Here is a 24,865-nt window from a genome sequence, read left to right as displayed (position 1 = left end):
TGTTTGCTCTGAGCATAGGTTGAGACAGTCAGAAAAATTGTACACAAGAGGATAGGGACATTCGCTTTGAGATTTGGTCTCCTAGAAATGAGGGGAGGTTTCACTTTTGACAGTTCAACAATCACATTGCTTAAACAATTTCTGAACATCATCCATGTTATTAACACTAACAGAGGAGACTTTGAGCATATACGATTTCTCTCATACATATCTACTGTCATTCAAGGGAATGCAAAATGAAGACAACTACTCCCATAGACTCAGAGGAATCCTGAGGTGGATGATGGAAAGACATTCCCTACCTTAAAGATCCACGCCACTACATTAACTGATTGCTTGTTTATATCCACCTCCTCTTCTGAATCCAATTTGTCCTTTACTGTTTGGTACAATGTTATACTCGGAGATTCTAAAAAGACACCCGTGGTTGTGGGCCTTTTCTTTTTTAGTAGGTACAGCATGTCATGAGAAGATGATAGAGAAATACCTGTCAGGCTTCACACACCACAGACTACTATTTGCTCCTTGAGAACCAGACCAATGGTGTGCACGGGTGCAATGCACGTGCTGGCATGGACACTGACGACCTAAAGCTGATTTTGTGCCTCAATCTTTTGTTCTACACATCCCACCCTAATATTATCCCTTAAAGATCAGGCAACATTTCTTTATAACAGATTTTCCAAAATAGTTAAGGGATTAAATCCAACTTTTCCAATAGATGGTTTCTGAATAGCCCTCTCTCATCTTCCTACTGGAAAGCCAATGATTTGAGACACAATTTTTACTCCACATGGTGATAGAAGTGAAGGGGTCAGGTATTTAAGAAGCAAGATTTTGTCTTAGGAGAGCCAGAGGAACACCATTTGAGACATACCAGAATTGCTGCGGGCAGGATGCCATCCTGACAAATGGAACTGAATTCTCTTCCAAACAGTTTTCTTCCCTTTTTAAATGGTGGGGTGGTGCATACTTGGTCCTGGTGGGGCACAGAGCCCCTGTTCAACTGCGATGTTATAGAAGTTCTTTGTTTCTTAAAAGTTTTTTTCCTTCATATCTGAGCAGGAGTTGAGATCATTACATGGGATAGTGTAATTTACAAACATCTTTTACAAAACCAACTATCAATTGCAAAATGTCCCTATTATAATGGGTTAATCATCCTGCTGTGCTTATGTAACCTTCTTCTCATATGCCCTACACTGTTATTAATCTTAGTGATGTCTCTAAGACATGGTCTTGTGTTCTGTAGTGGGAATTCTCACAAGATGATGCTGTCTAACTCCATACTGTATCATGAAATACTAGATACATTGATTGAACAAGCTCCCTGAACTATGTATAGGCTGTTGCTTCAATAATTACATCCATTTTCATAGCCACCCTTACTTTTATTCTCATTTAAAAAATTTCTATTTTTTCAAATGTCATAATGAAGGTCTTTTCATCCTTACTTTTCTTGTTCAGCATTTTGAAGAACCACTGTTAAGTTTATTTCAGCAGCAGCATGTCCCCCTTATGAGAAAATATACATGACTATACACTATAGTGTCAGTTCAGAGCTGAAATTAAGTTTCTTTTTTGCTTCTGAGTTTTCTTTTAGAATATTGGACTATAATACAATTTTAAATATGTTACTTAAAACAAATAAATTAAAAGTAAACAAATGAGTCATATAACACAATATAAAATAGTCTTCATCACTGAAAAACATACTGTCTGCCTGGCTAGCTAGTGCAAAATTATGAGGCCTGAAATCACAAGTAATATTAGATAGATGGACAAAGATGTGTGTGTGTGTGTGTGTGTGTGTGTGTGTGTGTGTGCATGCATGTGTGTGTGTGTTTATATATATGTAAACCAAAACACATATCAAAATTTTTGACTCCGAATTGTTTCTGTCTAAAGAATATACATGGACAAAAACTGAAGCAGAGACTGAAAAGACCATCCAAAGATTGCCTCGACATCTGATCTATCCCATCCATAGACACCAAACCATGACAGTGTTGATGATGAAATGATATGCTTGCATACAGGAACCTGACAGGGTTGTCCTCTGAGAGGGTCTACCAGCTTCTGACTGAGACAGATGCAGATACACTCTGCCAACCACATGACTGAGTCCTGGGACCCCAATGAAAAAGTTAGGGGACGGAATGAAGGAAGAGAGAGGGATAGCAACCCCATAGGAAGAACAATAATATTAATTAACTTGACCCCTCAGAGCTCCCAGGGTCTTAGTCAACAACCCAAGAGCATACATTGCCAGTCTGCAATCCCTGCTACATAAGTAAGAGATGGCTGTCTTGTCTAGCCTCAGTGGGAAGGGATGTTCTTGTTCCTGTGGAGGCTTGATGCCCCAAAGAAGAGGGATACTTGAAGGGTAAGGTGGGAGTAGGTAGGTTGGTGGGGGAGCACCCTCTTAGAGGCAAAGGGGAAGAGGGATGTGGTGGGGTATTCTTGGTAGGGGGACCAGGAATGGGACAACATTTCAAATGTAAATAAAATTAATAAAAATAAAAAAGCAAAGTTTAAAAGAAATCAGAGGTATAAGTGGGAGGTTTTCAGGAAAGGAGAATAAGGAGAAATAATTATAGTATTCCATCATTTGAAAAAATAATTAAAACGTCCCAGTCTATCAATATTAGGGGCATTTCGAATCTAGATATAGGTCTAAAAGTTATTTGTTATATGATTTGAAATGAGATTAGAGACTGGGCTACAAGCCTAAGGTGATTTCTAGTCAAACCTGCAAAAGATTTTCTTCAATACCATACATCTTGTTTTTCTATGTAGATTTCATTGCAATAGATTGTCAAAATATAGTTCATAAGTAATTTTGTGCTCTAACCACGAAACCACTTAATGGGAACATATCACGATTCATGTCTTAGACCTGCTTATTCTAATGGGACAAAAATGTGTGTACAGAGTGTTTTGGCATACCAGTTTATGGCAAATATCTGCCTCGGAAAAATGAAATGTTCTCCCTATAACCAAGATTAGTCTTTACATCGGAATTTAGAGTACTCTTAACATGGACCTGAAACATACTGCTTTAGTGTGTTTTTTATTACAGTGTCCCTTTCCTAAGCAAGAAAATGATAGTATGCTGCGATATTTTATGACAAATTAAAATAGGAACTAAGACAAGCCACCTGAAGGAAGATGACAGACTCAATTTTTTGCTGCTGGCTGCTTGCTGAGCTTCTGAGTTTCAAGATGAATTTCCCATGTACATGAGCGTTTAGATATTTCATGATTACCCCAGGTAGGGAAGGAAAGCTGTAAAATTTCTTAAGTCCTGTGAACTGAAGTTCCTTTGAATATTTATCATTCTAATGTCATGCGGATACTCATACCCTATGAGGAAAAAAAAAACATGAATTGTAACTACTGTAACTGAATATAGGAAACCCTTCTGATACAATTTAGAATGCTTTGTTGTATTTCTTCTCCTCGTCCTCCCCCTCCCCCTCCTTCTCTCCTCCTTCTCCTTCTTCAGGATAATGTAGACTGTACATACTAGAACATTACATCCCTTACAGGAATACTATAATAAATTAAGCTGAGAACTCTAAAAATAATGAGGAGAAAATTTTCAGTGTATCACTTTGTTTTGAGAATATAGACCTAAGAATGCACTGTGTAGGGGGACTTTTGCTGTATTCTTCTCTAACCCTTTTAAGACAGGCCTGTTGGAGAATTAATACCAATAATATTTTTACATCATAAGAATCCTACTTCACTGGGGTTAGGGATTTAGCTCAGTGTTAGAGTGCTTGCCTAGCCAGCGCAAGGCCCTGGTTTCAGTCCCCAGCACGGAAAAAAAAAAAAAAAGAACCCTACTTCACTCCTCTAGCTTCATATTAACCAATTTAAATATTTCACACTGCATACGTAAAATAAAATATGAGCACTAACTGTCTTCACAAAGATAATTGTGATATCTTATATTAGCAACTTAAAAGCACAATGAAAATCTAGATCAAAAATAAGAAAACACACTAAAGAGAAGCAGACAACAGGAAATAATATTAAGTCTGAAATCAATTAGAAACAGAATCCATAAAACCAAGATCCTGTTCTTTGAGATAATCAACAAGATACATAAACCTAAACTAACTAAAAGTCTCAGAAATAGTATGCAAATAAACAAAATCAGAAATGAAAAGGGAGACATAGTGGAAATTGAAGAAATTAAAAAAAATCATCATGTTTTACTACAAAAGACTATAGTTCACAAAGCTTGAAAATCTATATGAAATGGATGATTTTCTACACAGATACCACATACCAAAGTTAAATCAAGATCAGATAAACTAATCAGTCCCATAACCCCTAAGGAACTAAAAGAATTCATTAAAAACAACCAAAAACAAAAACAGTAACAAAAAGACTAGGGCACGATGCATAATTCAGTGCACAATCCTACCAGACTTTCAAATAAGAGCTAATACCAAAACTCCTTAAACTATTCTCAAAATAGAAACAGAACTACAGATCTTGCTGGTGAGATTGTAGAGAAACGGGAATGCTCCTCCATTGCTGGTGGGATGGCAAACTACCACCACTATGGAAACCAATCTGGCTGTTCCTTAGCAAACAGGAAATAGTTGTACCTGAAGACGCTGATATACAGGTCCTCGGCATATAGCCAAAAGATGCTCCACAGTACCACAAAGATGCAAGCTCCACTATGTTAATAGCAGCCATATTTGTAATAAGCAACCCTGATATTCTTCAACCAAAGAATGGATTCAGAAAATATGGTTTATTTACACAATGGAATACTATTCAGCTACTAAAAATAAAAGACATCATTAAATTTGCAGGCAATTGCATAGATCTAGAAAATATTCTGAGTGAGCTAACCCAGAGTCCAAAGGACATGAATGGTATATCTTCATTATTCAGTGACACTACACAAAATATACAGAATATCCATGACACTAAAAGTTAAACCATAAGGAAAGCCTAAGTAAGAATGCTTCAATCCCAGTTAGCAAAAGGAAATAAATAACTATGGGAGGCAGAGGAAAGGAGAGATATGTGTGAGAGTGGAATGGGAAGAGAACAGGTCAGGATCAGGTATGGGAGAGACATGAGAGAGGACAAGGGACCCAAGAGAATGAATGGAAATATACAGCACTCGGGGTTGGTGGGAACCTCTAGAATATCCCAGAGACATTGGATAGGGGTGCTCCCAAGACTCAGGGTAGGAAATTTTCCCCAAACGCAAAATCACACAGATGTAAAATTTGAAGAGAGACCACCTTTTTAAATCAGACAGGACACCTGTGGGTGGATAGGGACACTAACACACCTACAAAACTTTCAACCTCAAATTGCTCCTGTCTAAAAGAAATGCAGGACAAAAATGGAATAGAGTCTGAAGCAGTGACCAGTTAGTGACAGGCTCAACTTGGGATTCATCCCATTATTAGGTATCAATCCCAAATATTATTACTGATGCAATGTTGTGCTTGCAGCCAGTAGCCTAGCTTGGCTGTCCTCTGAGAGGCCCTGCAAGCAGCTGACTAAAACAGATATAGATATTACATCTAACCATTGGACTGAGGTCAACAAGCCCTGTGGAAAAGTTGGGAGAACTGAAAGAACTGAAAGGATTGGAAACATCATAGAAAGACCAGCAATATCAATCTGAACGCCTGGGAGCTATCAGAGACTGAGCCACCAATCAAAGAGCATACATGGGCTGTTCAGAGGCCACAGACACCTATGTACGAGAATGTTTTCTTATCTGGCATTAGTGGGACAGCATGCCCTTAAATCTGCAGAGAGTTATGTCACTGGTATGAAGGTCAACTTTATGGGTTAGAGCTTCAAAATTTCAGTAGCTTTTAAAAGATCAGCTTTGCCAGAATACTTTGTGATCTCAAATTTTTAGTTCTTATTCAAACTTTTCTGATAATTTTATTACTATTATTTATTTGCTAATAATCCGGTGAGAAATAAAATAAGGCAACAAACAGAATAGCTGTAATTAAGTCAGGTTGTCTCCAGAAATCAGAATATGATTTCATATTCAGTTGCAAAATTATTGGTCATAGGAGATGTGCACTGAATATTTTACATGGATTCAGAGAAAGGGCTATATTTCTACTATTCATTACAACGCAATCTACATAATTTGGAATAAATAAAAAAGTGAAGATTTTACATTTTAGATTTAAACTTGTTTCTCTGAGTAAGTCTTTCGCTCACATATATACCTGATCACCATTTTAGACTTGGTGTCTGTGCAGGTCAGATGTGGGAATTAGATCCCCTGAAACCGGAGTTATAGACGGTTGTGAGCTACCATGTGAGTGATGGAAACCCTTGAGATATATAGCTAGGAAGAGTTTCTGTTATGATCACCAAATGACTTTTTTAAGTTGTTTTCTCCAGAAACAATATGTCTAGAGTTTTGTTTTGTTTGCCTCATGAGGAAAATTCTGTTTCTGAAACAGAAAGCACAGAAAAATTCCTGTCATTCTAAGGCTGTTGCTTATGAGGTATCAAATTGTTTCTGAATGTTATATTAGTAATTAATTATGATTTAAAAGAATGAAATTATACTTAAGTCATTTTGCTTTAGTGTTTATTCAAGTTTAAGACTAAATAATGAAAATAGTGAGGATTCACCTCCTTAGATTTTCCTGTTATTACCTTGGAATACTCTTGGAGCTTTCCCAGGGCCAGGACAGAACCACAGTTGGTAATCTTCAATGTTCTGGGAGGCAAAAAGAACCAACCACCACAAATAAACTGACATCTGAGTCTTGAAGAGTCTAGCAATTTCCTTTACTTGTCATTTCTAGCTCTTTAGCAGGGAAATTATTTAAACCAGTATTAATGATATTTCTTCTGACCACAGGTTTGAGTAAACAGGACTGATTTCAGGAGAAAATCTTTGGGTACTTGCCTTTCCTCTTGGATGGAACCTTGATCTACTGATGCACAATAAAATAAGAAGTTGCATTCAGCCATTACCACTAACCAAGACAAATAGTATTTTGAAAATTCTTACATCTGTGCAGACTGTGTGTCGTATATTGAATTTCGATTTAACATGAGCACAGAACCTAGTGTCCACAGAGGCATATACTCATGGTGGCTATAATGAGTTTAGCAAAGTTAACATTCAAAAGATATGATAACTTTGACAAGAGTGAACACAAGAGTCAAAAACAGAGAGTCTTTGAGGGTGCCTAGAAGTGAAAACAGCCTTTGGATTTCATTGAGAGATGTCCAGTCTGTGAAGAAGAAGGACATATGTCTATCCGGGAAAATAGGCCTCATACTGAAAAGAAGTTCTAGAACATAATTACTGCACACAGTGTTTTGGATCCATTTGAAATAATCATCTAAATAGAACATTCTGTTGAGATATTGAGCACCCTCCCGGAGTGGCTCTAACTGGAATTATTATTAATTTTCTTTTCTTGTAGACTCCTGTTTAAAACCAATGACATTGTCCCATAGAGTTTTTAAGTGTTAAACTAGCAGACAAAAAGCACTCAAACAGACACACCACCACTACCCATTTACACCCCAACATACATGGAGAGGGTGATAATGAAACAGAAAAAGAAAGAGATTGAGAGAGAGAGGTAGACAGAGGTAGAGGGGAATAAAGTCAGAGAGGTAGACTGACATGTGGATTCTCATTGTACAAACTCACAAAAGCAATAGACAGGGATGCATAAACACAGATAAACACACACACACACACACACACAGAGCTACAAAGAGATACACATGCACATTTAAAAATAGAAAGACAATATATACACAGATATGTATGCAGAAAAGACATAGAAATGTAGACTCATTTATTAAAGATTTATTAAAAGTTAAAAATAAATACACTAGAACATGTACACTTACACATTCACACAAGAAAAATAAAAACAAGAAGAAATGGGGAAGACTACAGAATTACATACCAAATAGGCAGTATAGTCTAATTAAAGAAAGAAAGAAGGGGTTGGGGATTTAGCTCAGCGGTAGAGCGCTTGCCTAGCGAGCGCAAGGCCCTAGGTTCGGTCCCCAGCTCCGAAAAAAAGAAAAAAAAAGAAAGAAAGAAAGAAAAAAGAAAGAAACAAAGAAAGAAAGAAAGAAAGAAAGAAAGAAAGAAAGAAAGAAAGAAAGAAAGAGAAAATATTCCCTCTAACATTGGCACCCTTTAAATTAGGTGTGAGCATATGACAAATTAATCACAATTTATTACAGTGGATATGTATTATATAGTGAAACTACACATACAGATCAAACCATTGGGCTATGACTTTCATTTCATATAAAACTAGACACGAATTCAAGAAAAAATGTCACTCAAAGAACTATTACTATGTCTTCAATAACTTCTGATTAAAAAGGAGGCATTTGTAAAATATGATTTGTAAATGTATCATGATCAAATTTCATCTGAATTTACACATTTCCACATATGTGAATCTCAAAAGCAAAATTCAATTTTTAACTCAAAATAGATTGAAGGTAACTTACATACTTTCTTATCACTGGTAGTAACTTGCTGATTATGTCATTCACCACATCAAAGTTTGTTGCTGTTACATACAGAGGCTATAGAATGCACAGAGAGAAAAATGCTATAAAATATCCTGAAAGCTCATGAATACAAAATTAATATGATCTACTCATTATTTACAATTTATAATCTGTAACAACTCCTCTAATGTATAACTCATTTTCTTCGCATAGGTTAAGTCTGGAAGACACGCAGTCTAACATATTTATCTTAGAATTTAGTTCTTGGGTACTGAAAAATAAAACATAACTGTAACAGGTTGTGTATGATAAAGGGTGACTGAGAAGCCATGAGTGCTAAAGCTCAGCATCCTGATTTCTCTTTCATTATGGCAGAATGTAGTCAGGGAGAGCAGAGACGTTTGCTTCCTCTCCATCTGGACTTCCATTATTACAGCCTTACTTCCATGTGCTTCACATGCACAGTTCTAGGAAAATGAGTTTGGGAAGCAGCACAATTATTTTTATAAAAATTAAAATTAGTGAGCACTCTTATCATATCAGGGTTTGTAAATACTTAGATGGCATACAGATATAGAGTGTTGAATTCTTTTATGGTGATAGATCTAGGGATCCAAAATGAATATTTTAGAAACAAGATGCCATTTCTTAACACTCCCAGGAAAAAAACAACGTACTTGTACTATTAGCTCTCTACTGCCTCTCACATTTAGAATCTGCTCCAGAGACCTAGGAAGACCGCAGCAAGAATATAGCATGAAATCAAAGCATAGTAATCGGACAAGAAACCACTGATGTACTAGAAATCTAATAAATAACCAGACAGTGAGTACATAAGTATATTTTCATGAAGTTAGTATCTATATTATCAGTTATCTTTGATGAGGATTGTAAGTATCGAAGAAACAGTCCCTTAAATGAGAAACAAGAAACACAGCACATGTGCTCTCTCCCTATCCATAACAACCTTGAACCCAAACCTAAGAATACCCCTTCACAAGCCATCTCTTTTACAAAGGTTTCATTATTTTTTAATTTTAACTTTTTATCAATCAACTGCTATGCATAATCTATTACTTTGAATATAATATGAGTGATTGTGTCTATGTCTGTGGTGCATTTGCATGTGTGTGTGCCTATGTGTGTGTATGTGTGTGTGTGTGTTTGTGCATATGTTTGAGTGCTTCTGATGATTCATCCAAGACACCAATGTTACATGTCAGCTTAGTAGAATTTTATGAAAAGGACAACTTATACTAACTGACTTTGTATCTTTTTATGCAGAGGCTAACAATTATGCAAAAACATCTTAGAATATGAAAAAAACCAGCTGTGATCTTGTGGTTGGAATGTAACAAGAAAGGAACAAATTTAAGGTTTTGTTCAGAATGTAAAATTAATCACCTATGGGTGAATATAGATCAGGGCTCAGAAATCATACATCCCAGAAGGAAATAATTACCTGCAAGTTTCCTTCTTACACCAATATGGCACATTGAAATATGTATATATATTCATAAACCACATACTCATAGGAACACACACACACACACACACACACACACACACACACAGAGACAGACAGACACACACACGGTAAGCATAGAACATTTAAAGAAAAGTAAAGCTTCTGATATTTTGATGAATGTCTGAAAACATTGGTATAATTTTAAGACAACAAAGTTTTATTATAAAGAATTCCGCACATGAGATAGAGTAATAATTCACATAGGACTTTAATTCACATTATTTTAAAATATTTTGTTTTCAGAGCAATAGAAACATATTAATGTCTAATTAATATTTGCAAAGATGTGTACATCTCTTTCTGATGTTGATTTTGTTTGTAATACAGATTTCAAGACAAAGAGACTTTTTAAATAAAATATTTCTACAAATAACATTTTTAAAGCATGAAAACTAAAGTAGAACTAGTAGTTTTTTTATATATGCTAAAATATTTCTTGACTCATGATGAACCACAGAAATGTAAACAATTCTTAAGAGAGAAGATCAACCTTAGAATAGTTCACAAGCTCTTTCTATGAGGAATAAAATGTTTTAATTGTTCAAAAACAAATAAAAAAAATTTTAATGTAAGTATATTTGCCTATATCTTCAGATAGAAATAATAACTATAAACATTGAAATTACATATTAATAGACTAAATGTGCAACAGTGAGCTGATACTATCACTAACAAGGCATGAATTTTAAAACAGATTACTAAAATAATGGAGGCATGTAGTAAAATGCTGTCCCCCAGGCATGGCATAAGCATTGACTCATGAGGACAGTGCAGTTGTTTTCTATACAATGCTAAGAACAAAAGTTAATATTTTATACATTGGTAATTATTAAAGTCAAGAAAAGGAAAGAATATGAATATAGTGAAAGGTTTGGGGATATCTTGTGATTGTGCAGGTGATTTGGCATTTCTATACTTACATGAAATTATCGAATAAAGATAATTCTAAAATCATCTGCATCTATCTATTTTAAAATATAAGCAGTGTCTGAGAGATCTGCATTCAATCTTAAGAGTAAAGAAAAAAAATAGGTGGAAAAATCCTAATTTAAAAATAGGATTAAAACATTTTCCTAATTTATCCATAGAAAAACTTTACAGGTTTATCTTAAGTGTAATGAAACACATTGATGATTCAAAGAATTTTCAAATGATAAAAGGCTAAAGTATAAGCAAAAAAATCAAAGAAAACTAATAAAAAATTGATATATATTTATATATCAATTATATAGATATATAATAGTATAAAATCTATTTTATACTATTTTTAGTTACTGTTTTGTGTTACGTGGACCTGGTATGAGTAAGAAATTGCTTGGTGATCTAAAATATCTTCATTATATTTCCCTTTGTAAGTCTAGTGCAGTGTCCACAGTGACATGTTAGAACACTAACTCTAGGTCCATTTTGTACCCATTAGCTGTCCCCGCCAGAGGGGACCCAGTTATTCAGGGTCCCGAAGAGGCTTTCTACCTGTGGGCCAAAATGAGGGTGAAGAGAAGAAGGAGACCAAGCAAAAGTTTTGTTGTCAAGGTCTCATTTATTGGGGTGAACATTAGAGCTTTTAAGGCTTTCAGGTAGGGGGAGTGTCCTTTGTGAAACACAGAGGAGGGGGAGATGAGGATATAGGCAGTGATAGCTGGAGGCAAAGAGGTCAGGTGGTGGAGACACTGGGTGTTGACTGAGGAGATAACTGGTATCTGCTAAGGGAGCTGAGGCATCCCTTGAATGTTATCTTCCTGTGCCGTAAATTCATGGGAGAGGCTTTCATTCAACAATCTTAAGACTTATGGCAGTCATCTTAGGGGTGAATATCTGTGGCCAAACAGCCCAGAGTCACCTAGTCACTTTGAGCCATGCAGTTCAAAAAGCAGCTAGCCCCAAATCCAATATGGCTCCGTGCATCTCCCCCATTTTTCTTTTTTAAAAAACCATTAGGTGGAAGTAGTGGTCTGAGAGAGATCAAACATGCCTCACAGAGTTCCCAGCTCGGCCATGGTGAGCCACTCTTGCAGTCAGGACTGCACCCCAATGGCTAGGAATGAACTTATGCTGTAACACACCATTCTGGGCTATACGTGTGTGTTTATTGGGGGAGAAACTGGGCAGAGAAGCATTGGACCGGCCCGAACGTTTAAACGGGGTGTAGCCACCTCTGTCTTAGGATCGACCTCTCAAACCCCAGCCTTATCCGTCATAGGATCACCTTGTCGCCCCCAAGGTTCCTGTCTTAGATTGGTCAAGGGTCAGAGGAAGTTGCCCGTCCCTGAGGATAGCTACATTGGATCATCTTCTCATTCCTCTTACTTGAGCCCAGGGGCGAAAGAGTAGGGGCCAAATGGCATTAATATAAGAGATTGTGGAAATAGAGCCTCTCCCGATAAGTAGTGGGCACCTCATCTGGTTCTCCTCAGCTGCTATGGCCATACCACCAAGGGCCTAGTCAAGCCTCTCCTGTAATAAAATTTAGAATTCCCAATTGTTAGCTACTACTCTAGAAAGTTCACCCACTGTGCTTGCCTAACAATAGATTGGGGGAGGGTAACTCCAGACACTGCAGACACAATGGCTGCAGCAGTAATGGCTGCTACAATAGCAGCGAAAGTGCCAAGGTCTTTCCCAGGACAGTTCAGGATCGGTCATTCTTTTCTGGAACAAGCAGCAGGCAATGGAACCATGTCTGAGATCTGCAGAACCAGGGCAGAATTCCCTAGTCCACAGCAGCTTCACGCAGGTGGCATTCCTTTGAAGCTACTGACTGCAAAATGACAACACCAGTTAAGGCAGCAAGAGTCACCAGGGGAATGAGGGGGGCAGGGGTAACAGCTGGAGTCCAGTCTTCTCCAGCAAACAGCAGTGCACAGAGGGTTGGAGCGCAGGCCGCGGTGGGGCGGGACACACGCAGTGGTAACACTGACTGCAGCAGTGCCAAAATCTCTGTGATGACAAAAGATGAGGGGGAATCTTCCATCTTCCTCTCAGGGCAGAGGAATGACTTCAGGGACCTGAACCACAAGAGCTGAATCTTCATGCTCCCAGGCTCAGCATGGCAAACCAGCCACTCGGGCAGCTGGCAAAATCCTGTAGCATCCTGTAGAAAAAACACAAAGATTCCCTCTTCCTCATATAAAATATCTGAACAGGATCATGCCAATATGTCGATCTTTCTATTTCACCTAGGCAGAAGTAAGCCTCGTTGTAAGGTGCCATAAATTCAGAGTGTTCCTTGGCATACAAATTTTAAAATTGGAAATAAAAGGAGTATTATTAAATAATTGTATAGCATACAGGGATGTAACTCCACCCTTTTTTATTTATTAAGATATCATTAAGATATTATTTATTAAGATAAGTACTTCGAGGATTAAATTGAGGACACTGAGCAATTGTATTTATAAATTGACTTTAATACCAAATTATTATCTCCAGCATTATTGTTTTGGTGATATAAAGAATGAGATTTTTTGACTAATTGTTCCTATGTAAGGCCTATAATCTGCATGGTATCATAGTCCTCCCTTCCTAAAGGGTCCAGGCAATCCAGTTTGAGTTCTTAAATAGCCTATAAAGGAACAGTACTTAGTGCTCTTAACCACTAAGCCATCTCTCCAGCCCCTTGCCAGCTTTATTTACCTAAACATAAGCATTAATTAGAGATGCCAAATACTATAAATACTGTCCAGATTCAGTCGCACTAGAAATCCCTGAGCCAGCAGGGTGAGGCTGGGAGTTGAAAGTAAGCAAATGGAGTCTTCCTCTATTCGTGAGGGTTTGTTATCAACTCCATTACCATTTTCAAAGAGCTGGGTCTATGGTTTTGTCTAGTTGTCTGAGTCAGAGCACTGAAAGGACACTGAGTTGTCAAACATTCACACTGAAATCATCACTCACTGATTTCAAGTAGAAAACCTGCCTCTAATATAGCATTAAGTAATTGTATAATTTGAGGGCTAGTAGTATCTAAAAAAGGAAACTTTTTAATCAACTGTAAACCATAAGGCACACATTGGCTATCAGTATATGAATTGAAAGCTTGATTTTTTTTTAACATTTTTAAAAACTGGCTACAGTTAATTAATAATCTGTGCTGAAGCAGGGGAAACTCAAGAGAATAAAAAAAGTGACCCAATCATACATGTAGCCTTTTCATTAGATGAACCACCTATAAATACAGTAAGCTCATTTTCTATGGGTTGCATGCACAAATTTATAGGATGTACAAAAGCATGTAAAGAGTAAAATTATCACTTTTGCCTGAAATTTGTATATGTAATAGGCCAAATATCAGTATTTTGTAATAACCAATTTAATTGCTGTTTGGAATAAGATATGTTTTACCAGGTTTCTTTTTAAAATACTTCCATGACTCTAGTCTACAATTCTGTATTAACACAACTGAAGCTTTATCTCCAATGTGCATAACAAAGACCTAAGTCCTCTGGTAATGTGAGGTACTTAGCCAACTAACATATACTTAGAAGCTTATAATTAGCTTCAAATATTCTTTTCTGGAGTAGTGCAACAGCTACTCCCCAAATATTAAAGCTCATTTTGAGAGCAAAGTTTTGTAGTAAAAATTTCCATATACACTGAAAGATTCAATGTTCTAACTTGAAGAAACGACAAAATTACATAATATAAGGCTATTAGCCATTCTTTTGTAAAATTTTTAATGATACCACTTTATAGGCTCTCTAAAATTATAAGCAAGCTCACGAAATGAAAACTCACAATCGCCAGGACGTAAATAAATTGCATAAAAACAATCCTCTAAATCTATCTTGAAATGGCAGTTGGAGTAGGCAAACTGGCTATAATGCTCTCACAAGTTCCAAAACCTCATCAATCCTTCATAAATCTTGTAACAGTCTCTACCTGTTTGATTTTTTTAAATTATAAATAAGTTTGAGTTAGTCAATGTAACACTGGCAATCCTTAATAACAATCTTTAAGTTCTCCTTGTAAAACCAGAGCACAGCCACAACTTTGGGAAGTCACCTGAGTTCTGAGTACGTGACTACGCAGCTGCCTTGGGGCAGTGGAATTAGCATCAAAATACAGGTAACTCCAGGGCAAACCACAACTTGTGGAAAGCAAAACTCAACCTCCAACAAACTAGTCTCCAAAATCCAGTCTCCAAGACACCGAGTCTGTCCTTCATGCTAGTAAGTTTGACTGCCAATTTCTACATATGCACGCACAATGGTGCGGTCTCCAATACCTCAACAAAGAGACATTGCCCTAAAATCTTTTAGAAGCCTTGTTTTTAGAATAAGAATTCCATAAAAATATTACCTCAATTTAAACTTGTTTCCCTAGGTTGGCCCATGTCACATGTTGTGTAGAATGACTTTATCCAAATTACCAGTTTTATGTCAACTTTCTGTTGCCAATGTTACATTTTTTTAAACCATATCCAATAGCTTAAAAGCCAATAGTCCATAACCAAGGCATGTAGAGCATATTTATACATTTAGAACCAGTCAGAAACAAAATTGAAGTGGCTACACATGTCTTTAATATTTAGTCCTAGCACCATTTTTACTTTTCTAGGTGTGATTTTAAGACAAGCACCTTGTCACCTGCTAAGTCTAATAATAAATCTGGGATTTTTCTAAGAGAAACAGCTATCAGCTCCCACACCATAGAAGCTGAGGAGCTAGCTGTTGGCGCCTTTAAGATCAGCTCCTGCAGACGCTCAGTCCACGGGCAGCTTCTCCAGCTGACATAGGCTCCTAGCTACAGGTACTGTGCTCCAAAGGCCGATTGAAACTGTTTTTTATTCATTTGTTCCCTTTTTTTTAAAATGAATTAAAACCAAATCAAGTTACCATTTTTCTTTTGAACATGAAACATAAAACATTTAAACAACGAGAAACAAAAACCACAGACATAAACTGACAGACATGGACAGCTTGGTGCACCAAGGACAGACAATAGACATAGAGGGAAAAAACTAGATGGTGTCCCACCGAAGGGACCTACATATCGTACCTATGGAACCCAGAACCAGAAATAAGCATTTCTCCAATAGGAGCCAGCAGAGAGGCAGGACATCTCCTGCCTTTCTTTTGTTCCTAGGAGAGCTCTGAAAGTTTTTCTCTTTCTCCAAAGCATCCATGGAGAGTCCAGGAGGACTGTTTTTCCCAAACCCATTCTCTCTCATGTCTAGGGTGTAAATTATCTCTAATCAGGGTCCAAAGACTAAAATATAACTCTAAAAGAACGCATATGCAAAAACACTTTACCATTACCTTGTCCCTTTTTTATTACAAGTTTTACTTAAGCTAGACCCACACTGCTTAAAATTAACCAGGGACACCTTTCATCAATAAAACAAACAAACAAAAAAAAACTTGATTAAATCCTTTTTCTTAACTCTTAATCTTCTCTCCCTGAGTGAGCGCTTGATCTCTCCTATGAAACAAGCCTCCTAAATCCATACCTTCCCCATGGCAATTAGACAACAATTATTCGACTGCTCCTTACCTCCCTCTCCAGCGATGCACAAGCTATATGGCCTGAAGAGTCCTCGATTCCCGCTGCAGCTCTCTTATCTCCCTCGTCCTTTAGTCGGCCTTTCTTCGGGGTCCCTGTTCGGGCGCCACTTGTCCCTGTCAGCGGGGACCCAGTTATTCAGGGTCCCGAAGAGGCTTTCTACCTGTGGGCCAAAATGAGGGTGAAGAGAAGAAGGAGACCAAGCAAAAGTTTTGTTGTCAAGGTCTCATTTATTGGGGTGAACATTACAGCTTTTAAGGCTTTCATGTAGGGGGAGTGTCCTTTGTGAAACACAGAGGAGAGGGAGATGAGGATATAGGCAGTGATAGCTGGAGGCAAAGAGGTCAGGTGGTGGAGACACTGGGTGTTGACTGTGGAGATAACTGGTATCTGCTAAGGGAGCTGAGGCATCCCTTGAATGTTATCTTCCTGTGCCGTAAATTCATGGGAGAGGCTTTCATTCAACAATCTTAAGATTTATGGGAGTCATCTTAGAGGTGAATATCTGTGGCCAAACAGCCCAGAGTCACCTAGTCACTTTGAGCCATGCAGTTCAAAAAGTGGCTAGCCCCAAATCCAATATGGCTCCATGCAATTAACATTTATGAAAGGCAGAGAGGTGGTGATCCCTGAGTTACAGTCTATTCTGCTTTACAGCAGGAAATGTCTTCAATGCTCTACATGTTACATAGTAGTTAGATTTTTGATCTGCATTAAACCCAATACTGGAAAGTGGAGAATAATATAAGCCTGAGAAAAATAGACAATAATTCAATAGATATTTATGTTTATCTCAATGATAGAACTACTGTATAGTATTGTGATGTTGTGAGTTTTATCCTAAACACCATACACAAAGATGAACACACACACACACACACACACACACACACACACACATACCACTTTTAAATTTAAATTTCTGAACAGAAGACACATACAAAGATATCCTCATGACTAGATTATTCAAGTAAACATGAGGATGAAAGCCATGACTTTGTAGCTGGTATTCAGAGGAAGGTATAAGGATGCATAGTAAGAGACTTAGAGAAAGAGCACAGAATGGAGAAAAAGAGCTAATATATCATTGAACACTTAGGTATGGAGAGAAAATGTAATGCTTTATGATAATATTATATAATAAAAATTGTTTACTAGACAAATATTTTAAAATGAATAAGGAATAGTGGAAACAACACACAATTCTATATATAAGCAATAAGGACTCAGGAGGGGGCAGTTTAATTCTACTAATAATACTTCACTTGGAAATATATGCTGTTGGAAATATTTGGCTCAATTTTCAGTGATATAACAAAAAGTATTTCCTCTTTTTGGATTTCTAGTACGTGAATCAGTCTTGTTTCATGTTGCTTTCTACACATTACATATGAGAGTCCTATGTCTGCCTTGACTACAGATAATTTAATATAATTTAATTTAAAATAATTTATTAGTTTCACATAATACTGTCTAAATTCTCTCCCTCGGTCTCTCTGTCCCTCTGTCCCTCTCTCCCTTTGTCCCGCTCTCCCCATCCATGCTCTTCATATGTCTTCATCTTCCATTACTTTACAAACTGTCTCTCTCCTAGTCATGAACATGGAATATTAGTTTTGGTTTTGTATTCACATACAGTGTCACAGCATGCAATATCCTCAGTGAATATCTGCATGGGAAGTTCCATTTTGTTGGGTTTCTTGGCTTCATGAATGGATCTGTGAAATGCAACAAAAATATACAATACAGCAAGTTAATTAGGAGCTTATTTCAAACTAATCCCTGTTAACATTTTTTTTCAGAATCATCTTAGCTTTCAATATAAGGAAATAAGTTCAGCAATATTCACCATTCGAATGGTGAATACTAAAAATGTTTCAGAAACAGATATAGTCAGGTAATAACACATTGACCTAAGTAGTATGGCCAGTCCTCAAAATGCTGTACCTGAAACAAACAGAATGATAGAAATTTTCTTGATCTCAAAGAAGGAAGCAGCAGATGGTTCGAATGTGCATGCTAGAGTGACATCTACTTAGTGAAATTTAAAATAAGATTTGAGAGTACTATTTACTCTAAATCAAAGAGGAAATAATAAAAGCAGAACTTCCACAAAATTAAATAAAATAAGGAATGGACAGGAGAATGCAAAGAATTTTTCCATTGACCATCTAATTAACAACTGATTTCGAGACAGAATATCAAATATATATATATATATATATATATATATATATATATATATATATATACCGAAGCACATACTACCATTCCTATATCACCAAGGAATTAAAATATTAACACAATCAAGGAAGAATGTCCACATATACTTGGAAATTGAACAATGCTCTACTCAATGATAACCTGGTCAAGGAAGAAATAAAGAAAGAAATTAAAAACTTTTTAGAATTTAATGAAAATGAAGGTACAACATACCCAAACTTATGGGACACAATGAAAGCTGTGCTAAGAGGAAAACTCATAGCGCTGAGTGCCTGCAGAAAGAAACAGGAAAGAGTATATGTCAGCAGCTTGACAGCACACCTAAAAGCTCTAGAACAAAAAGAAGCAAATACACCCAGGAGGAGTAGAAGGCAGGAAATAATCAAACTCAGAGCTGAAATCAACCAAGTAGAAACAAAAAGGACCATAGAAAGAATCAACAGAACCAAAAGTTGGTTCTTTGAGAAAATCAACAAGATAGATAAACCCTTAGCCAGACTAATGAGAGGACACAGAGAGTGCATCCAAATTAACAAAATCAGAAATGAAAAGGGAGACATAACAACAGATTCAGAGGAAATTAAAAAAATCAGCAGATCTTACTACAAAAACCTATATTCAACAAAACTTGAAAATCTTCAGGAAATGGACAATTTCCTAGACAGATACCAGGTACCGAAGTTAAATCAGGAACAGATAAACCAGTTAAACAACCCCATAACTCCTAAGGAAATAGAAGCAGTCATTAAAGGTCTTCCAACCAAAAAGAGCCCAAGTCCAGACGGGTTTAGTGCAGAATTCTATCAAACCTTCATAGAAGACCTCATACCAATATTATCCAAACTATTCCACAAAATTGAAACACATGGATCACTACCGAATACCTTCTACGAAGCCACAATTACTCTTATACCTAAACCACACAAAGACACAACAAAAAAAGAGAACTTCAGACCAATTTCCCTTATGAATATCGACGCAAAAATACTCAACAAAATTCTGGCAAACCGAATCCAAGAGCACATCAAAACAATCATCCACCATGATCAAGTAGGCTTCATCCCAGGCATGCAGGGATGGTTTAATATACGGAAAACCATCAACGTCATCCATTATATAAACAAACTGAAAGAACAAAACCACATGATCATTTCATTAGATGCCCAGAAAGCATTTGACAAAATTCAACACCCCTTCATGATAAAAGACCTGGAAAGAATAGGAATTCAAGGCCCATACCTGAACATGGTAAAAGCCATATACAGCAAACCAGTTGCTAACATTAAACTAAATGGAGAGAAACTTGAAGCAATCCCACTAAAATCAGGGACTAGACAAGGCTGCCCACTCTCTCCCTACTTATTCAATATAGTTCTTGAAGTTCTAGCCAGAGCAATCAGACAACAAAAGGATGTCAAGGGGATACAGATCGGAAAAGAAGAAGTCAAAATATCACTATTTGCAGATGATATGATAGTATATTTAAGTGATCCCAAAAGTTCCACCAGAGAACTACTAAAACTGATAAACAACTTCAGCAAAGTGGCTGGGTATAAAATTAACTCAAATAAATCAGTTGCCTTCCTCTATACAAAAGAGAAACAAGCCGAGAAAGAAATTAGGGAAACGACACCCTTCATAATAGACCCAAATAATATAAAGTACCTCGGAGTGACTTTAACAAAGCAAGTAAAAGATATGTACAATAAGAACTTCAAGACACTGAAGAAGGAAATTGAAGAAGACCTCAGAAGATGGAAAGATCTCCCATGCTCATGGATTGGCAGGATTAATATAGTAAAAATGGCCATTTTACCAAAAGCAATATACAGATTCAATGCAATCCCCATCAAAATACCAACCAAATTCTTCAAAGAGTTAGACAGAACAATTTGCAAATTCATCTGGAATAACAAAAAACCCAGGATAGCTAAAGCTATCCTCAACAATGAAAGGACTTCAGGGGGAATTACTATCCCTGAACTCAAGCAGTATTACAGAGCCATAGTGATAAAAACTGCATGGTATTGGTACAGAGACAGACAGATAGACCAATGGAATAGAATGGAAGACCCAGAAATGAACCCACACACCTATGGTCACTTGATTTTTGACAAAGGAGCCAAAACCATCCAATGGAAAAAAGATAGCATTTTCAGCAAATGGTGCTGGTTCAACTGGAGGTCAACATGTAGAAGAATGCAGATCGATCCATGCTTATCACCCTGTACAAAGCTTAAGTCCAAGTGGATCAAGGACCTCCACATCAAAGCAGACACACTCAAACTAATAGAAGAAAAACTAGGGAAGCATCTGGAACACATGGGCACTGGAAAATATTTCCTGAACAAAACACCAATGGCTTACGCTCTAAGATCAAGAATTGACAAATGGGATCTCATAAAACTGCAAAGCTTCTGTAAGGCAAAGGACACTGTGGTTAGGATAAAACGGCAACCAACAGATTGGGAAAAGATCTTTACCAATCCTACAACAGATAGAGGCCTTATATCCAAAATATACAAAGAACTCAAGAAGTTAGACCACAGGGAAACAAATAACCCTATTAAAAAATGGGGCTCAGAGCTAAACAAAGAATTCACAGCTGAGGAATGCTGAATGGCTGAGAAACACATAAATAAATGTTCAACATCTTTAGTCATAAGGGAAATGCAAATCAAAACAACCCTGAGATTTCACCTCACACCAGTGAGAATGGCTAAGATCAAAAACTCAGGGGACAACAGATGCTGGCGAGGATGTGGAGAAAGAGGAACACTCCTCCATAGTTGGTGGGATGGCAAACTGGTACAACCATTCTGGAAATCAGTGTGGAGGATCCTCAGAAAATTGGACATTGAACTGCCTGAGGATCCAGCTATACCTCTCTTGGGCATATACCCAAAAGATGCCCCAACATATAAAAAAGACACGTGCTCCACTATGTTCTTTGCAGCCTCATTTATAATAGCCAGAAGCTGGAAAGAACCCAGATGCCTTTCAACAGAGGAATGGATACAGAAAATGTGGTACATCTACACAATGGAATATTACTCAGCTATCAAAAACAACGACTTTATGAAATTCGTAGGCAAATGGCTGGAACTGGAAAATATCATCCTGAGTGAGCTAACCCAAACACAGAAAGACATACATGGTATGCACTCACTGATAAGTGGCTATTAGCCCAAATGCTTGAATTACCCTAAATGCCTAGAACAAATGAAACTCAAGACAGATGATCAAAATGTGAATGGTTCACTCCTTCTTTAAAAGGGGAACAAGAATACCCTTGGCAGGGAAGAGAGAGGCAAAGATTAAAACAGAGACTGAAGGAACACCCATTCAGAGTCTGCCCCACATGTGGCCCATGCATATACAGCCATCCAATTAGACAAGATGGATGAAGCAAAGAAGTGCAGGCCGACAGGAGCCGGATGTAGATCGCTCCTGAGAGACACAGCCAGAATACATCAAATACAGAGGCGAATACCAGCAGCAAACCACTGAACTGAGAATAGGACCCCCGTTGAAGGAATCAGAGAAAGAACTGGAAGAGCTTGAAGGGGCTCGAGACCCCATATGTACAACAATGCCAAGCAACCAGAGCTTCCAGGGACTAAGCCACTACCTAAAGACTATACATGAACTGACACTGGACTCTGACCTCATAGGTAGCAATGAATATCCTTGTAAGAGCACCAGTGAAAGGGGAAGCCCTGGGTCCTGCTAAGACTGAACCCCCAGTGAACTAGACTTTTGGGGGGAGGGGGACAATGGGGGGAGGGTGGGGAGGGGAACACCGATAAGAAAGGGGAGGGGGGAGGGGGATGTTTGCCCGGAACCTGGGAAAGGGAATAACACTCGAAATGTATATAAGAAATACTCAAGTTAATAATAATAAAAAAAAATAAAATATTAACACAAGTAAAATACCTTTGTAGAAAGAAATACCACCAAATGGTCTGTTCTATGGATCTGTGAAATTGAAAAATATTAGAGTCATGATAAATGGTAAAATTCTTAAGGTTATTATGCATAAAAATAACTTATGTCTGTGGCCATCAATTATGGTATAGGTATATTTGGCAGTCTCTACATGATTCTACCACGAAATGACCTAATTTTTGTACTGCCGTGCTGTCATGTGACACTTTACCATCCCTAAATATAATATTTCTCATATTTGATAAGAGAGAAACCATAAGCATTAAATAACAATCTTTTGAGATTTGACCAGAGGAATAGAAAACATTCAGAGAACAAAAGGTGAATTTCTCTTTTGTCAGAGTCTATGACAAATGCTTTTCCTTGTAAAGACCAAAGTCACAGAGCCTAGAATGCTCATAAACTTGTGTTTGTGTTATTTGAGTCAACTTTGTGATGACACTAAGAATTTGCATAGAAGAATGAAAAGAGCTCAAATTTGGAATATGGATGAACTTTTCATGTGGAAAAAATTTGAATTTTGATGTATGATTGATTAGAGAAGAAGGCACATGCTACACAATCCCTGTGATTCCATCAACTACACTCAATATAATATCAATATGCCATGAGCACATCTTCTAATGAAAGATTAGAATGCAAATTTGAAATTTTCCTGAACTCTGAAAATTATACCTGACTCTGATGGTGTAATGATACCAGTCCTTTTTAGTTGACTACAAAAATCAGTGATATTCTGCTACAGAGACATTCAAATAATTGGGTATTGCATGAGTAACTTTTCTCATTCAACTAAATACTAATTTTTAAGAAAATGTGCGAGTACATAAAGTATTTTTCAAATTTAATTATACTACACAATATTATTGGGAAGAGATAGATCTGTGTACTTTTAAGACACAGAAAAAATCAGATCATTTTGGGAAGAAGAATGTCTAGGATAAATAAGATCTTGTCCTGTCCACATTTTTCTAAGACAACGAACCTCTGTCCTGCCCCATGGATCTTGTGGAGTCTTGAACATCACAGATCAAAACATAAAGCACGCTGGTACTGGGTGGAGGGTCCGTTGGTCCGGCCCTGTGGGCTCACACGAGGTTAGAGGTAGCTCGCCAGGTCATGCTTCGCAAACACGTTCAAGATGTTGTACATGCTTCCGCATTTAAACAATGGCTGGCAGGTAGACCAGCCAATCCTTTCAGACGAGGACTGCGTGGTCGTCATTTACTTCGGACACGACTAGGACTCCACTTATGTGAAGATAGACAAAGTTCTGTACAGCATCGCCGAAACGAAATGGAAGATAGTGAGAAATCTTCCTCATCTTGTATGAGTTCCGTTTGGATAAAACAGGTGTCTTAAAGCAAATGGTGCTGGTGTCTCTTGTGCTCTGTGGCATCCTCTCTGATTCTCCCGAGTCTGATAGGCTTTTCTGCCGCCAATATGAACAAGTGCTGGGCTCGGCCATATGACCTGATAAACATACAACACTGCAACCTCCTCTGCCTGCCCGAGAACAACCAGATGAAATACTACTATCATGGCCTCTCGTGGCCCAGCTCTCCTACATTGCTGAGGATGAGGTTGGGAAGATTGTGGGTTATGTTCTGGCCAAAATGGAAGAGGATCCTGATAATGTCCCTCATGGACACATCACCCCACTGGCTGTGAAGCGCTGCCACCTAAGCTTTGGCCTGGCCAAGAAGCTAATGGACCAGGCCTCCCAGGCCATGATAGAGAACTTCAGTGCAAAGTATGTCTCCCTGCATGCCAGGAAGAGCAACTGAGCAGCCTTGCACCTCTGTTCCAACACCCTGAACTTGCAGGTTAGTGAGGTGGAACCCAAGTACTATGCAGATGGCGAAGATGCATATGCTCTGAAGCGAGATCTCTCACAGATGGCAGATGAGCTGAGAAGGCAACTGGAGCTGAAGAAAGGCAGGTATGTGGTTGGTTCCAAGGAGAATCAGGGTAGCACACTTCCTGGTTCTGAAGAGGCCTATCAGCAGGAGAACCTGGTTGGAGATGACAGTGGCAGTGATGGCAAAGATAGCACTGATGTCCTTGACAGCTTGCAGACCTTGGGGTACGCCTCTTAGGACGTGCTTGAGCACTACAGGTCCTCCTATTTTAATCATATTGTTC

General features: G+C 37.7%; 1 protein-coding gene and 2 pseudogenes across 1 annotated transcript in view; 2 read left to right on the top strand and 1 right to left on the bottom strand.

Moving 5' to 3' along the window:
* Positions 1 to 24,044, bottom strand: part of LOC148001962 (uncharacterized) — a 32,841-nt pseudogene extending 8,797 nt beyond the window's left edge.
* LOC148001960 (uncharacterized) overlaps positions 1 to 24,865 on the top strand; it is a 153,642-nt gene that overhangs the window by 76,687 nt on the left and 52,090 nt on the right. The window lies entirely within an intron of this gene.
* On the top strand, positions 24,084 to 24,819 carry LOC148001961 (N-alpha-acetyltransferase 11-like; annotated as a pseudogene).

This window comes from Rattus norvegicus, chromosome 12 (assembly GCF_021556685.1).
Source record: "Rattus norvegicus strain SHRSP/BbbUtx chromosome 12, alternate assembly SHRSP_T2T, whole genome shotgun sequence".
Taxonomy (NCBI): Eukaryota; Metazoa; Chordata; class Mammalia; order Rodentia; family Muridae; genus Rattus; species Rattus norvegicus.
Note: the sequence above shows the minus strand (reverse complement) of the source record. Positions and strands in the feature narration are given on the sequence as shown.